Raw genomic sequence first — 16,844 nt, forward strand, 5'->3', positions numbered from 1 at the left:
TGTAAACATTCACTTTTCACATATCCACTGTGCAAGATAACAGTAATTAATCAATCAACGTATTTTCTGTTAATCCTTTGATGACTTGGAACGATCCGTTGATTTACAAAAAAAAGTAAATCAATTGATCATTCACCTCTTGCTGGTCTGCCACGTGCATATTACATAACACACATTTCACCTCACTTCAAACCTGGATTTAGATTGAATAATTACCCCAGACACAATAAATGCCAAATGGGAACCTTTGTAAGGTAATCTAGGTGGTGCTACCACTAATTGTACCTGTAATAAATTCATTAACTGAGCATCAAGTGAATCACGACAAATACACAAGTGTAGGGTTATACCACAAAACGTGGATGACAACAAGGGAGTAGTAGTCGTATTATCAACGAAATCCGAAATCCGAAAATGCTTTCACTGCATAGATACTTTTTTTTAGTATTAAACTATAACCATCTGGGGTATTTCCAAATCCGCTGAGCTCCGCCTTTCTTTTTGTCTGTTTGTTTAGGCTGAAGAAATTAATTTACATGCGCCCTTTGTCGAAATCTTTATAGATCACAGTTAACCAATCAGTGTTTATGCAAAAATTCGTAAAACAAATATTGCCACCGGCCTCCAAGTGTATTTAGCTGTCCTTGCAGACGGTAGCCCAGTCTCTCGTCACGCTCAGTTGCGTTGCGTATCATCCGGGTACTCACGGGGAAAAAACAATAAGAAAGGCAACAACCAGTCCGGGGAATTGCGTTAGATCAGTGCCCCTTTAAGTTAAAAATCAATGTCGTACAAAATGACTTTGTATTAACTTTATTATATTGACTTTATGTTGAAGTAATCATCCTTGTTTGTTTCCTGTGTTGACTTACTGTATTTGGGTGTGCCTTCAGATACTCCACAATGATTTCCAGAGCATTCATTTCTTAGTTCAACACATGGTAACTCATGCAGTTTCCGCCACCTGAGTTGTGTTTCACGATACGACCTCTTCTCCTTGCCATGTCTTCTAGCTTCTGAAGAAGTCTGTCAGAAGATAATACTGTTGGCATCATCATTTCCTTTTGAAGTCTTGCCATGACATTCATGTAGTCATCTGAAAATATTTGTGGAACTTCCAAACTAGATGATTACATCGAAGAATATGGAAACAACCAGACATTCTTAAGATTTGCTTTCACTATCGCTTACAAGCTGTAGCCGAATGTCTGATTTGGCAGTCTTGATCTGTGTTCAGACATGTATTAAATAATGTTAATTCACTTCTAAGACATTTTTTTTTCTTTAAATGATGACATGTATACAAAGTTTGTTGTACTCTATTATGGCAGAAATCAACAGTCTTGATACTCTCAATTGATGTTTATTGTCCATTATTCCTTGCCAATAATAAGTGAAAAGCTCATTCGTTTGGATCTGTTAACATGCTTTTCCTTTGAACGTTAGCGTTGAATGAACAGTATTGAGGTTCAAGAAACTAAAAAATAACAAGAAAATGTGCTAAGTTACAGTGTAAACAGTGAATTGGCTAAGTTGTTACAAATACAAAATTTTACAAATATTATATCATTTGAAGATAAATGATAGCTTCAACATTACTTTAGATAAATACATTGTATAAATATGAGTAAGCAGGTTAAAAACTTACTTCTTACTGCAATAGTTCATGACATGTTTCTCCAACATGGAGATGGTGATAGTGGATGAGGTCACATGACCAGAAACTAATCCCATGATGCTACATAACTGATTATAAGTCACAAAAACTCCAACAAGGAGATCTTTCAAACTGAAGGTGACAGTGCCAGAAACCTATGATTGTGGGTTCGAATCCCAGTTCGCCCTGATTATGTTTCTAGGTTTGTCAGCACCATACCCGTGCTCCTGGGTTTCACCGAAGTGGTAAACGTCTGAGACCTGCATCACTTCGGGCTTTCCTCCCACATTAAGCTGACACGCCGTGATATAACTGGAATACTGTTAAAAGCGGCGTTAAACTCAACTCACTCACTCACATATGTCCCCATCCATACTTCCCCTCCTGCTGTCAACAGCCTGCTGATATGATGCGGGTGAAATCCAAACATGGCTCTGTAACAACCTGAAGATAGAATGTACAGTACCTCAGAATAAATTCAAACAAGCTGCAGAGGAAAAACAAATTGTACTAGCATGGAATTATTACAAAATGTCTGACGGGAGGCAAGACGGGAGGTAGAGGGACTAGTGTTACTATGCAAAACAGTGAGTGAGTGAGTGTGGTTTTACGCCGCTTTTAGCAATATTCCAGCAATATCATGGCGGGGGGACACAAGAAATGGGCTTCACACATTGTACCCATGTCGGGAATCGAACCCGGGTCTTCGGCGTGACGAGCGAACGCTTTAACCACTTGGCTACCTGACCGCCCCTATGCAAAACAAGAGTCATCACAACTTATCGTTGGAGTATTTTGTTTTGGGGAAAAACCTCCCATAAAGAATTTGTTGTGAAATATGAATATCTTACCAATTGCTGAGTTGACGGATTCATTGTGAATGTGGGAATAGTCAGGAAGACTGTCCACCCAGATTTCATCCAGGTGTTGAAGGTCATACCGCAAGCAAGCCTTCCAATTCTATGTGAACGCTCGTCCTGAAATCATCAAAATTGCATTAATTTTTTTAAATGTCATTTACACTCAGTGATTCCTTTAATACGCATCAGTGACAGAAATGATGTCCCTTTTTTGTCTTGTACCATATGTTCCCATGTTTTTTTCAGGTGAACATGGGTGGTCAGGCTCGCTGACTAGGTTTGATGCATGTCAATGATCCCAATTGTGTGGAGCGATGCTCATGTTATTAATAACTGGATTGTCTGGTCCAGACTCGATTATTTACAGACCGCCGTCATATAGCTGGTATGTTGCTGAGTGCGGCGTTAAACAACAAACCACCCACCCACCCATCAGACGAACAATTGACTTGCCTATACATGTGGTAGGATCACTATTTGATAGTGATTCATAAACATGTTCATGATATATATATATCTTTTAGAAGGGATTTCTTATGAAAATGGAAGGGGTTTTGTTGCTCTTATTTACAGCTATATCACTACTGTGCCCCTTGAAAAGTATTTTGATGCATTTTACGATAACCTTAAGGACCCATATGCAACATGCAGTTTTGTTGGAAATAGATACCAGGTATTGTTGAAATCATATTTAATATTCCTTTACTAACCTTTCCTTGAGACTGTGGGTGGTAGGCTTGTGAATGGATCAGTCTGACGCCAAGTTTTTCACAGAGTGAATTCACCATCCCCTTAAACTCCCCACCCTGATCTGTTTGGATAATTTTGGGAGCACCCACTGCTGATCTAAATATACCCACACTAATGATTTAACAACACTTTGTGATGTTTTGTCACAGAGTGGCCTAAGCCATTAAAACCTAGAAAACACGTCCAATATTGACAACACAAAACGATACATGATTCCATCTATTGTTTCCAATTTGCTGCTGAAATCTACTAAGTCAGTTTGGTGTCTCTCAAAAGGTACAGATGCTCTCACAGGTTTTTAAGATGCCTTGTTTAAAAAGGTTGGATGCAACTTTGTCAAACTGATGCTACTCTGGATGTAACTTTCTATTTGGGGCCTGCTTACTCCCTAGAAATGCTGAGCTATAATGGTATAAAGACGTCGTGTTCCTTTAGTCATTTTACTGAAAGCCTTATAATATTTGCTATTTCATCAGTTTTGGGGACAATTTTACCCAAGGAAAGGATTCTGTTTTCTTTCTGACCTGAAACTGGGTTTTGGATATCTGTAAGACAAAGATTATATTTGCTAATTTTCTTATATGCTTATTTTTGAATTAAGGATCTCTCCTTCGCTGGAATGGTGGTACTAGCAGAAAGTATGGCTTCCAGTGCATCATTGAGCTGTGGTGTCAGGCATGGTGGAGGCATTGTGTTCTGATGGAGAAACAAGAATGATAATCCTCTGACATATTTCGAAGGATTATACAATATATTTCATTGATGCTCATACTTTTAAGATAGAGCTAACTTAAGTGAAATCTTTTGTGAAAATCCAGTATCCAACATTAGATTGATGATATGCTCTAAACATAGTCACGTCATGTGGAAATACAGCTGTTTTCAACATTACTGTATGACACACATGAAAGGTTACCATCAGAGGAAAATAGTAAGTGAGTGAGTATGGTTTTACGCCGCTTTTAGCAATATTCCAGCAATATCACGGCAGGGGACACCAGAAATGAGCTTCACACATTGTACCCATGTCGGGAATCGAACCCGGGTCTTCGGCGTGACGAGTGAACGCTTTAACCACTAGGCTACCCGACCGTCACCGCCCCCTATTAATGAAGAAATGATAATGATGATGATCTATTTCGTATGATCAGAAGGTTTGGTCTTCTGATGACAGGGAGATGGTAGGCTGGTATTCCTTGCTAACACATTTGTAAGGCAAACCAGGAGCATGTAGAGCCTTGTATTTGTGCACCAGGACAGCCAGGCAGTTCATTTACATTGTAACTATTCCCATGACAGCTACTCCCAGTATGACTACACATAATCATTATTATGGACACCCTCTAATTATAGTAATGCTACAATGGAATGACCTAAGATACCAAATGGTACATAGGAAATTAGAAATTTCACAATAAGTAGTTTGACTCTCATTTGTTCAATGTACTTAATTATTTGTAACTGTGATTGGCTTCACAATTGTTTTTACTGGTTTCAGGATAAGAACTGATAGAGAAACTGGTTATGGGCGGGACACGCCACATTTGAATGGCAGATAGCCATGTGAATGCTGAACACAGAGTTTTTCTGTTGGTACCGCGAGTGCCACATCCATGGATTAGCCGTGAATGCGTGCAATACAGATGATGAAACCTACTGAAGAGTTCTCGACTGTGTTTACAGTTACAGTGAGTCTACTCACGATGCAGATAGTTATACAGATAAAGCGCTTGTTTCAGAACACATAAAATATGGAAAATCTTTCATATGCTGAATCATAATAACATGAATATGACACTAAGTGTCATAAAAATGCATGCATAAGAAGTCTTATAATCCAAAATAATACAACCAAGATTGCAAATGCGCAACTGAGATTGACTTTTAAAGTGAGCGTGAGAGGCAGATAGCAACTGTATGAGACTTTTATGAGTATTTAAAAAATAAATAAATAAATACAATGAAATGGTAGACATTGACCAAGAAGTGTTACTTGGTACAAGTTTACAATCCACCAACGATGTTCTTGATTGTTCCATTACCAAAGATGAAATACACATACACAGGTCATAAACAATCTTAAGACAAATAAAGTTACTGGAGTTGATTGCAAATAAGTACGTAAAATTTACTGAGGGAAAGCTTCTCCCTGGCATAGAAAAGTTATAAGTTTTCAACAGCGGAATAATACCGGAATATTGGCTGAATGGTATCATCTAATCTTATCATGAAAAAATAAAATACTAATATAAACTGCATTGGAAAATTGTTAACTGCTGTATTAAGTCTGAGAATTGCACATTGCCTTATACAGAGTGAAATACTCTTAGAAAACCATGCTGGCTTTTGCAGAGGTTGTAGAACATTTAATGATGTCTTTTCTTTGTACATCATGTCTGAACTCCTGAAGCAAAGACAGAAACTATTCTGTCAGATATAGATGACCAATATGTACATTTTACCTTAACATTCAAGTAGATCTCTATACATTAACTATGGTAATAATACTAATAAATGTACTCCGTTGTTCTCGCTTTACTTGCCAGGTACTATATTATCACTCATATCCCCTTGACCAGAAACAGGATAACGCCTATATTATCTACAATTAATGGAATCTTAAGGTTTTCTTTCAGCTGATAATAGTAAATAACATTTCAAACTTGTGGGCAGAATCTTAATGCTATGGGTCAATATTTCTAGATTTTATACTATATTTTCACTCATATCCCCTCAACCATAAATAGAATAACGTCTTTAAAATCTACAATTAATGGAATCTTAAGATTTCTTCTTGGCAACTGATAGTGAATACCATTAGAAACTTGTGGACAGAATCTTAATGCAATGGGTCAATATTTCTAATTTTAAGAGATTTTTGACTATATCATCACTCATATCGCCACGACCAGAAATGGGATAATGCCTTTAAATTCTACAGTTTATGGAATCTTAAGATTTCTTCTTAAGACCCTATATAGCCTATACGTAACATCAATTTTATTGTCTGAATGGTCTCAACTATTTTTTTTAAAACATAAAACGTGTAGATGTATTGGTTTATTGAATGCAAAATTCAAAGATTATTGTGTTGAAAATGTCTATTTTATATTGATCAGTAAATTTTATTCAACAAACGTTATCTGCTAACATATATTGGAAAGTGAATTTTGGACAATGTTCAAACTATATGCTACATTTTGACGAGAACCCGAACGAGCATGAGAACCCATTGTTTATTTGATTTGTCGATACGAAAATCTATGCTAACTTTGCTGTCTAAATGTCAATAGATTGTTATGTTTAGATCTAATGGAATACATCTGTCGCGATTTAAAACATTTCTGACGTGAAATCATTGATGCGTTCTTCGTGTTTTCAAAGTGTCACCCCCTGACTAAAAATAGCCCGCAAGGTGGCGGTGTTTCAGTCTCGAACAGTGACTGACAACCGAGTGTCGGGAGAAGCTTTTGAAAACCGTACGCAAACAAGATCACCAAAGACCGTCAAACTTCGCATCAACTTGAATGACAAACCCTGGATACCACAAATGGCTCAATATCTAGATATAAGTCAATAAATTGTCAGTAGTTTTTATCATAAAAAATCGAATTTTCGTCCGCAGCAATCACAGTAGGCGGAGCTTATTTACGGTTGCGCTATAAATAGCAAAGCACATGGTCATCATGGTCATGTGTACATGTAACACATTCAATGCATTTGTGGTCAAAGTTTATTGTGTTGTATAATTTTACGTCAGACCAGCAGCAGAACAACAGTTTAGATTAATGTAACAGTAACGATACATAAGTACAAAATTGACAAGATTCTTTGAGTTCAATCCGAAAATGAGAGATATTTGTTTAGTTTGGGTCATTCTCATTCAACAGTTAGATTCTAGATCTATACCACACAATAATCAGATTATATTTATAAAACTTTACATATTACACAGATTTTTCAACTTGTGTCTGAGAAGGGGCCTAATTTGAAGCGCCAGAAGTGGCGCCAACATTTCTTAGCTTGACTACAAAATATGAATTTGTCACGTGTATATATCAACATAACAATTCACACACAAGCAACTGATAAGTAACGAAACATACTAGATGTTTTTACCAACACTAGTCATTAGGCCTATATAGATAATATTGTACTTACGATAAACGAAAACTCCAATACACACATATTCATAGACAACTTGAATGATGGATTTCCAGATGTTTCACACACGAAACTGAGTTTTGATCATTAGATCCACACTTGTCCCATGTATTTTTTGTTCGGGGGATTTGGTTTTCATGCATCGCTCACGAGGATTAAAATACAATATGGGATCTTTTTCCCGTTTCCACACCAATCCTCCACTTGCTGCTACGTTTAATATCCGTGTCTTCAAGCCCGAGTATCTACGATCTCTCGAACCACTCCGTTAATTTAGCTCAGTCCAGAAGTTTTGGCAACGCTGTTTTCGAATCGACGAATTTCTGCAACATGTTGGCCGCACCATTCCCTAACTGCGACTGTCCGAGCTGTGTCACGCATGGTTGACAAAAGAAGTGTGAACATACATATTCGGCTTCATCTGGTTCCACAATGAAATATCGCTGTGACATTGATTCACTAATCCCAAGAATCGGCACTGAATTTGTCAAAGTTTCTGTTGCACTTGCAAGGGCGGGAAGAGAGGCGCCATCTTGTCGATTCGAGGTGACGACCGGAATTATGTCATCTTGAATTTGAACTTTCTCCACGATAAAGTCACCAATGTCAGAATCGAAAAGACCAAAGGCTCCCTGATCATCTCGAACAACTCTCCGTCAAATTAAGCGTCACACGATAATGTTTTGTTGCTCATATTGAAGACAAGCGGACTTGCAAGGTTCTTGACAGTTGAAAGCGAATGCGCTCATGGGGCGTGGTTGCTAAGAGATCGCGTTGTCAGTGCAATCAAAAAGTACTATGTACAGGATTTTAAAAAAAAATATATAGTATTCACGATAACATTTCTTTTCTAAAAATGCAACTTAATTTATTAATTCATCCCAAGGTCGTAACCCTGATCACGTGGTGGGTATTGGGGATCTTGTGATGACGCCGTGAATGAGGCCGTGTGTATTACATTATTGAATTCAACTGACCAGGAACATTGTCGAGGCATTGACATCATGACAGATGCTCGTGATGGATGGAGAAAGAATGCATCTGAGAGAAACATTGTTGCTTTGAGATTCGAAACAAAACATCTGTTCATGCCGAAGTAGTTTACAAGAGAGGATGATCTGTGTAGCCAGCGACCTGAATAAGCTGGATGAAAATAATGTTGAAATCCATTTTCACGCACATGACAGAATTATGTGAACAAATATTTATCTTAACATCGTTTCGAAGTCTGATCGAGGCTGTCCGTATTTTAATATTTTGTTCTCTCCATTCGGACGTGAAATAATATAAAGTTTTCGTGTCTCAATTTTGCTGCCGCTGTGGAAAATTGCATACCGATCTTATAAAAGAAATACTATATCTACTAGATCTACCATTGTACCGTCATAAAAGAACCATGTCAACTTTATCTTTCTTCAGGTGTTTATTAACAAGTTGTCACGAAGCAAAGCGAGTCGATCTACATCATAAATTAATTCAAAGACTAAATTCTAGTACCAAGTGTTTAAACTTTTTTTAATGTCATAAAATACCTTCCACAATTATTGAAAGACATCTTTTGATAAGTAATATATGTTATTTCGTCCACCCGCTCTCTAGTCAGTTGAGGCTTGAGGGGAGAAACACATACAAAAATATGGATGGCCTTCTGCAAATGACACTTGGCATGCCAATCAACGGGGAATCTGGGTCACTGGTACACGCCAAGTTTCACGGATTGAGTTACTTCGGCACGAGTAGCTTTCGGACAAGTGTGACTTTTCCAAAATACATTGCTACTGCGCAATGAAAACATGCACGGAAACGACAAAAACTACTTTCATCACTTGAAAATATTTTTGAGCATTACCAGGTTTATTTTGCACGATCGTTGTCATCCAGATTCCAGATGAGGCAAGACGAACACAACGAAGAACAGCACTGTTGAATTCACCGATTGCCGTATATATAGTAAGAATGCTATTCATAAACCGCAGATATAATGATTCGTGCCGTGACATATATTATGTTTTTTTGTTCAATTACACTGCTCTTATTAATCACGACAAGCGTATTTTACAGGAGATATGGCTTGAGTGTAGATGCCGCCGCAATGACATTGCATCACAATGCTTTGCAAACCATTGTGAGATCATTGTTCCCGTGAAGTCACAATCAAATGACATCACTAAAGGTTCTGCTACTGAAGCATTCATGACCAGCTCGTGTTATTCCGGGACAAGCCGAATAAGCGACTCGTGCCCCTCTCGTGACCATTTTTGCGACTGGGTTTCGTCTGAGCATAAACGGGCATAGCTGAAACACATTGTCAACCCGTTGCGTAATTATACATGTTACATCCGGCTGGATGCCGAGTATTTTTTCCTGGCGCACATTCCAAGGATCTAAGAAGTAAAGGCATCTACCTCCGGCGAAGTAATTACGCAGAGATGTATAGAATATCAAAATTCTTATCTGATGGTGTTTTACTGCAAATATTAAACCTGTTTACACTACTAAGTGTTGTCCGAGAAATGTTTCTCCGTTAAAAAACCCCAGCAAATTTCTCAGCTTTTTATCGTACACCGATAAAAGTACTGTGCGACAATTTTTTAATTTAACTTCACGGAAACTGAGCGAACAAAATACTGCCGTAAATGATGACTTCAAAAGAGAGCTAGGTTACACACGCACACATAAAGGGTGTCATAACGCTATTCTTAGCCACAGGTCATTAGAACTCAGGTCACTTGGTGAGAATTGGCTGTGCATAAGGATAATATATTTTCGTGGTGTTTCGTTCACGAGGAACCAAACTATTCCAACACCAATATATTTAAACTGCATACGTTTAGGTATAAAAAAACCCATAAGAAATGATGAAATCGTACTTCATAAAAAAAAGAAGTAATAGCGAAACGGATGGCCATATCTAACCTACTAATTAGTCCTTAGATTCCAACATTCTCCTGATTGTGCAAGTGTAATTGACTTATGTTGCACCATTATTAGTGGAACACTAGACTTGTCATCAAATGTGATGAATTATTGAAAAAATGACACCATTTTAATTGACGTCATGGCTAGTCGGAGAAGGACGACATCAGTATTTTGATTAATATATATCTCCCCTAGTTTTCGTTCATAGTAAAGCAAATCTCGAATGTATAAAACGGAATTTGACGCTTATTCGACACAACATAGAATGACTGCTTTTACCGTGAAAATAATGTCTTGAATAGATAAACCATTAGATAGTTTACCGTTTTCATAATTGCACAAGACACGCACCTGTTTGACATATATTCTACTAATCAAGTAAAACGATTTGAGCTTCAATATTGGACAGTATTTGTTCATTATTATGTGATTATTTTTCTTCATCTCGTCTCATAATGATACAATAAAAGGATGCGAAGAAAGTTCCTTTGGTATAGAATTATCAGGATAATCGTATAAGGTTCGACCTTTTTTTACATGTCACGGTTTATATATTTTATACTTTTTACAATTCTTGGAGAAAATAAAATAAACAGTTTAATACTTACAATATTTAAAAAAAGGTGAACCCATTGATACAAAACGAGAGAAACAATTCGTAAATCGTTTGTGACTAACGCGCACCTAGCGAATCGTCAGACATCACGTACCGTTCTGACTATCAAAAGACATGAAAAAAAATATCCCAAGACCTAGACAATTCTTCTAAAAATCTGTGCATATATTTTAGCCAAAAATATGATCCATTTTGTTGAATCAATTTTCGGTCTTTTCAACTGCCCTCCTTCGTCGGGCAGTTAATGGAAGACCCCAGGCTTCTGCAATGATAATGCCCTGAACAATAGCGTTACCCTTATATCAAAAGACACTCGGTTGAGATTCTCTACATGTAAGAGAAATAATAAAACATAGTCTTGCGTTTTCGTTGCATAAACATTTCGCAGGTTTTCGAATACACCCCAAAATTGTGCTATGCGAATTTTTTTTTTTATTATACACTTGTCAGAAAACTTTGAGCGAAAAGAATATTCTCAGGTATTTGAACGAGATACGCATGTAGGAAATGTATATGTGTCGACATATGTAGAGCCACACATACCATATAGATGTCGAAAATATTCCTACCTTTGTCTTTCCATTCCATGACGTCAAGAAAGTTTATATTTAAAAGTGGATTGGTGTGCCAACATTGGCACAAAACCAGGAATAACTCGTAAGATATATATGATGTCACTGCTGACAAAACAGAAATGTGTTGTACGACTGGCATGTGGTTGCAATATGTTTATTGAATGATTACGTTTAAAATGATGAAATTTCCGTTGAAAACATTGAAATTAGAATAGAAGAGCTATTAACCATGGTCAATGTTGATATTTTCTAGCTATATTTTATTGAACTACATTCAAATGCGATACAGTTATTGAAACCAACGAAATAAGTCAACGTCCATAACTCAACAGCAGAATCATAATGGATGTTTTTTTATTCATTCACTTAGTCATCACTTCTAACTTTGTACAACGTTGTAGCTGAGTGACAGCAGTATGAAGGGGACATTCCTTTTCAAAGTGTTACAAATAATACTACAGTAGTAATGTAGTCTTAGATTTCACCTGGGTGCGGTCAGGTGTCGATTTTCTTTTAAACAGGGATGTTATTCAGTAACTATTTACATAAATCAAACCTGTGTTAAGTGATCATGTTGACAATTTTCAAGATCGTTGAAAAGATGGTATGGGGTCTTATGGTATGCGTTCTTAGCTTTCCATCATACTAAACACGAAGTTCTACCATGCTAAAACAAAATGACAACAGACATGGGCATCATCCTCAAAAGGAGTTATCGAACCTTTTATTAATGCACTAAAACTATCCCCAAACAATCAGCGAGAAGAGGTTCTCTCAACCAGACTTCGTCTCGGGCATTGTTGTCTTGCTGCATGATTTAATTGTATTAAACGAAAACATTTTCTGCACATTGTACAGTTCATTATTTACTGCATTGTCAAAAATATATAACTCAGCGTAAGTTAATGATGGAGTCTCTTAAAGTTCTCAATATTGACCCCTCATTGGCTGGACTTTTGTGCTCAAAGAATATTGTTCGCCCAGAAGTTCAAAATGTAATTCTTGCTTATATTAAAGCCCGTGGCAGTTTCCCTACTTCATAACATTTTTAGGAATTTTGTAAACCTTCATTATGGACAAGGTGTAAATGGACCACTTTGCCTGAAAATCTAAAAAACTTTCAAAGATCAATCAATCATAAATCAAACGATTGCTCTCTACTTTTTATATAATATTTACGTTAACTGTTCTCAGGACTTTGTTGCCCTGTGTGATTTACGATGCATCGTGACAGTTACATGTACAGTGGTGGTATGGTAGAAGTTGCCCCTTTACATTTTCAAGCAAATACAACATCAAACATTTGGGTACTAATAGTTTGGGAACTATCCATAAAACGTGATAGTTTTTCTATATTATGTCAATGGAACATAGATTATTTAAGAATTGACTTCAATAATTAGGTTTATGGGGGTATTTACAAACGAAAAGACTGGGGTGCACACTTTGTGTAAATCCGCAAAAAAATATAGAAGTGAATTATTGTAAATAAATATGTCAACAATAATAACTTTGCAGCCATTTTAACCATTTAGTGGGCATGGTGTTATTGTTTTAGGTTTATGGGAACGCAAACAAAATCATTGCTTGGTTAGCCAATCAAATGCCATCGAATTTCAGAAATGCATTTTTAAAAAAATATTCTGTCTGCACTTAGAATTCAACATACGCGTAACGACTGTAGAGTATTGAACAATTCGTTATTTTTTTTTATAGCTTATCTAATCAGGAAATGATTTGCATGACTAGTTCCCGGATCTTTCAGCGCGACGTCAAATAAACAGGCTGAGCGTTTTTAATGTTTGCCTGTACCGGCGCCTAGCTTGGCGACGACGCGCATAGGGAGCCGAGAACCAGCTTACTATCGCTGCCACCAGACTAAGCTCCCCACTGTGATAGGTGGCTACAACCATGCTTGGAGTTGAACTCGCAACCGACTGACCGTCATGTTCACGAACAAGTGATGACAGCCCTGACGCCGAATACTCTTATCCCAGTTTAATTATTTTCTTTATTTGTCAATTTGAATTTTTGTTTCATTGCAACTATCATGTAATTAATATAGTAAGAATATAAGGGAGAAGTTAGTTGATTTTTCCGTTCGTATTCAATCTCGAACCAATCCGATCAAACAAGCACAAAGGTAAATTGGTCAGTCGCAAACCTTTTCAAAAATAACTGTGATGGCAATCCCAAAGACATAAACAAAACTATCAACGTTACTGCATTTGGGGTTAGAGGGCAAATTTCAAGATTCTTGTAATGGCCACGCCCACACAAGTGGCAGCGATGTTACCGAGAGTGTAACGAAGGTGTCACGCGCTGGGCCCGGGAAGGCGCTTGCACATTTCTAACTATAGTAACTTCCTGACGACTGATCACTGTCCAAACACAATGCAGTGAGCGTCTAACGAATCTCAACAGAAATAATGTAACGCAGTCAGTCATTGCCAAACAATAAAATACACTGCCATATCACAAGTGTTCTGACCAGATGGGAATGTAAAATTATTAGTGCTTTGCGACAATTAACGTGTATTAACCAATAATTAAGTCAGGCTCTCTTCCCTAGCTGATACATGTTCGGGGCGGTAGGGTAGCCTAGTGGTTAAAGCGTTGGCTCGTCACGCCGAAGACCCGGGTTCGATTCCCGACATGGGAACAATGTGTGAAGCCCATTTCTGGTGTCCCCCGCCGTGATATTGCTGGAATATTGCTAAAAGCGGCGTAAAACCATACTCACTCACTGATACATGTTCACTCAGGAGATAAATATATTGTGTTTTCAAGCTAGGTGACCTGTAGATTTAACCCCACTAAATTGTATTTGGAACCGAACGCGTAGCAATAAGCGCTGAATGTATCCAAAAATATCATATAAAGAAAACGGTGTTTAAAGTTTCCACGGAACAAGAGGCATGTCTCATATTTTATAAATACACTGTTGGGACACGCCACTCTCCTTTTTATGACTTTGAGGTGCATAGAACGTGTTGATAAGCCACAAGAGTGAAAGCTTTACTTTTAACTCAAATAATACTATTGTTCCTGAATGATTTAAAACGAGTAGGGTTACATGCATTTATGAGATCAAATGACTCACTGATTTTACATTGAATAGAACGACGATGAGTGGCCCCACATATCGATAATCAACTGGTCCCCGTTCCTCAAAATGATCTCAGCATTTCAACGATTGTAAGCCTATGCATGCTTGCGCGCGCGTTTCTTTGTGTGCGTGTGTGCGTGCAGTCATGAACACCAAGTTTAATGCCCTTACGGGGCGGTCGGGTAGCCTAGTGGTTAAAGCGTCCGCTCGTCACGCCGAAGACCCGGGTTCGATTCCCGACATGGGTACAATGTGTTAAGCCCATTTCTGGTGTCTCCCGCCGTGATATTGCTGGAATATTGCTAAAAGTGGCGTAAAACCATACTCACTCACTAATGCCGTTACAGGCCCCATAGCTACCTCATTCTGTAATGTACTTAATATTCAGTTCGGCACCTACATGTATACCGAGCTACAAGTGTTGACATTTGGTACGTATACGACTGCGTGTATTAGGACGGGAACAATAAGACCGTTCTCAGCATTTATTAATTATCACAGACGGGCTATAGCATGGTGACACAGAGTAATGTGCAAAGAAATTGCCCGTTTTTAACAAAAATGAAGTCTTTCTCTCTTCTCTGGGAGATGTATTTCCACCTTTTCATAAGCCTATCTTGGCGAAAGTAGACACGAGAAAAAAGTGTCAAATGAGTCTTTCATTATAAAGGTAAAGGGCTTCTAAATGTCCATGGATATAATTTGTCTGTTTCTTTGTTTGTTTGTTCTTTAACGCCACACTCAGCAATATTCCAGCTCCATGGATATATAAGGGAAAGGAAGAAACATCCGCGATTGAAGGGTGAATTCGAAATATTGACAGCCCCATTTGCCATGCTTGATGTGTCCGAAGGGAAAAGGCTAGTCTCTTATTACTATACCTGAAACAAAAATAGCCAAAAACGTCCAAGCAAGCCTACGATACTTAGGCAAGTCTAGATTTCTTCAGTTTCGGGAAATGAAGAGATTCTTTGGGTTTAAAATAGTTTCTTTTATTGTCATGATTATTATTATCATATTAAAGGATAAATTAACTAAATCTTAAAACATTTTCGTTTAAAAGAACTGGGTGCCGTTGTACAAAACAACCTTAGCACTACGACTGTCGTAAGTCTATGTTGAGGTATGGGAGCTGACGTTGTCGTCTATGTTGTTCTGGGAACTGCTGCCTTGCGGTCATGACGTTGCCGTTCTATATATGGTCGCCAGCAGGTCAGTCCTGCCGCTCTGAGTCTTCGGATGACTGTCATTAGGTTGATGTGCCTTCCGTAACGCCCTATGATGTAGGCTGTACTTCGTTCATTCGTTCGATCATTCGTTTGTTTAACGCCGCACTCAGCAATTTTCCAGCTATATGACGGCGGTCTGTAAATAATCGAGTCTGGACCAGAGAATCCAGTGATTGATGTCATGAGCATCGATCCACGCCGATGTAGGCTGTTAAGAAGCGGTCTCCGCCGCATCTGTCGATCCTTTCTGTAAAATCTGTAATTGAAATACAGAAGTTTTAAACTACCTAGTGTGTAATATTATGACAGGCCAACAGATGTCTGTTTTTGTAATGTGATTAGTTGCAGGGAAGCACAATCAACTGCTGTTATGTAACATGCGCCAGTCTTGAATAAACGGCGGGTCAAGTGGCAGGCTCGTCTCCCTGGATCGTATTACAAGAAGTTGCCCCACCGAGCACCATACCCAACGCTCTCACGTTGCTTCAGGGCGGTCGGGTAGCCTAGTGGTTAAAGCGTTGGCTCGTCACGCCGAAGACCCGGGTTCGATTCCCGACATGGGTACAATGTGTGAAGCCCATTTCTGTTGTCCCCCGCCGTGATATTGCTGGAATATTGCTAAAAGCGGCGTAAAACCATACTCACTCACTCGCGTTGCTTCACGTCGTGGCATTTTTGCAACATCAGGCAAGCTGTGTCACCCATGTGCCTTTTGACCGACTCCGTTGGCTAGTGGATAGGGCGTCTGCCTGTAGGGAGGGCGGTCGGCAGTTGATTCCCTGGCTGCTTCGTACCGAAAGGCGTTAATGATGGTACTTGCTGTTGCCCTGCCTGGCGCTTGGCAGTTAGAGGATATGGTCAGCTTGGAGTCAGGATAATGTGTCTGAGTGGGGTTTCCGTGTTAAACTTCAGCATGGTATATATGTGACGAAGCAGTATAATACTGGACACAAGTCAGGACTCGC

This window comes from Haliotis rufescens, unplaced genomic scaffold (assembly GCF_023055435.1).
Source record: "Haliotis rufescens isolate VD_foot unplaced genomic scaffold, xgHalRufe1.0.p SCAF_132, whole genome shotgun sequence".
NCBI lineage: Eukaryota > Metazoa > Mollusca > Gastropoda > Lepetellida > Haliotidae > Haliotis > Haliotis rufescens.